This window comes from Teleopsis dalmanni, chromosome 1 (assembly GCF_002237135.1).
Source record: "Teleopsis dalmanni isolate 2A chromosome 1, ASM223713v2, whole genome shotgun sequence".
Lineage (NCBI taxonomy): Eukaryota > Metazoa > Arthropoda > Insecta > Diptera > Diopsidae > Teleopsis > Teleopsis dalmanni.
In genome coordinates, this window is record NC_051846.1 from 35,932,692 (window position 1) to 35,934,757 (window position 2,066).

Here is a 2,066-nt window from a genome sequence, read left to right on the forward strand (position 1 = left end):
ATCAAGCCATAATTTCTGTGGCCCGGAGCCCAGAATACCATTGGGGTACAGCATGACGGCAGCCTATGTCAATAAGTGGATAATCTCACTTCATCTTAATAGATGGAGAGAGTTGAGCACTTGTAGACAGACCAAACTCATGTTACCTAAACCGTGGGCCAGGGAAGCGATAAAAGTGCTTAGCTATTCGCGGAGCACTCTAAGCTGGCTGACCTCACTAATTACTGGACATGGCAACTTCAAGTATCACCTCAAAAAGATAACTCTAGCTGAGGAAGACACTTGCAGACTATGTCTAGAAGAAAAGGAGACAGCGGTGCATATATTGTGCCAATGTCCAGCACTGGCAAGTAGGAGGAAGACTGTCTTGGGACACCATTGGGTTGGTGACGACTTGGCAGGAAACCTCAAGCTAAATGAGATGCTTGCATTAACAAAAGATGTAGTTATGCGAACGGAAGCCACTCCAGCTTTAACTCAATAACAACATCCGAGAATCGAAGGACGAAAAAGGACCCAAGTCGTTTCGTGGTCTACTTCGACTAATCCTTCACTTCAGTGGGGCCACTTGTTGGACAGTGCGCTGTCCCAACGTCCCACCATATATATAAACATCATGCTCAGATCTAGCTTGAGTTAGATCTGGAACTCGCAAGTGAGTCAAAAATGGTGAAAAGTCATCATCGATAAGCATACATATCTATAGATAGATAGGTATATATATATATATATAGATATATATATAAAGATATATAGGAACACTCTTTGTAAGTTTCTACGTTTGACGTACAATGGTATTATCACGTACATTTTGAGAGCTACTTTCAATGATATTACTGGAGGCATATAAGATTAATTTTGGAAGTTTTGCATTAGATATGCGGACATTGTTATAAGTCCGCTATTTGTTTTCGAACGAAGAGGTCAATGAGACCTCAATATTAATACAAAATATTGTGTCAAAGTTTTTAAATTTCGGCAAAGCCAAAAATCTCCTCGGGGATTGCCACCTTGACATGGTGAGGAGGCTCAGTAGTTACGTAGAATGTTGGAGCGATACCGGCGGTGGCATGCTACTAGTAGGGCCTCCCTTGCTGGTAAGGTAGAATGAGGAGTAATGAAGTTAAGCGCAGTCCACAACGTTCCGTCGGTACTCGTAAAGAGCGTCTGTTCTCCAGGTTAGGAGCGGCCTATTTAAAAGTGACCTGTCACTACATGTAAAGCTTACAGGACTGACATTGCGCTTGTAACCCAACGTCAGGTCTTTGCTCCCTTCTTTAACTATATTCAGGAAATAAAATATGAGTCTAAATCCGATGGAATTACAGTTTCCAAGTCGAACTCGTATTTATATGGCGAATCCACCTGCTTCAGCGGTACGTACAACGGATTTGGAGATGCGAAACTCATGTTTAAAGAGAGTCTTTTCGTTAGGTACAACTGTAAGCACTATGACTCAGTGTTCCCCTGTGAACACAATGGAGTAAGGAAGAAGAAGAAGAAGAAGAAGAAGAAAAAAGCCAAACCTAACATATTTGCTAGTTGTAGTAAAAATTGTGACAAAGATGATACAAATTATTAAAAAAATTGTAATTAAAGTCCACACTTGCATTAAAGTAATAATGTAGAACTTCATTTATTTCATTTGCTCAAGAACGATATAACTTAATTAGGACTGGTACTTATATGTAAAATCATGGATTGAATTCGAAGCTATTAAGCTATCCTTACAGTTCATTTAAGTCAGTAACAAAATCCTAGGAGATTTTTCACTTTAAATAGATCGAAACTTATATTCAATGCTGGTTTTTAAATTTAAAAGTTTTTGTCAAAATTGTATTTAAGATTGTCAGACTTGCAGACGTTATAAAGTATTTAGTGAGAAAGAAAGAGAATGAAAGATCTGGATGCTTCATCAGTTCATATCCTATGATTATCAGAAAATGATTTTGCTTCTTCTATGTAGGTTTCATTGCATCCAAAAACGACTCAAGTAATTACATATCGATGATATCATCGGTAAATATTGATCTCGATGATATTGCAAGTACTGGCAGATTTTCGTC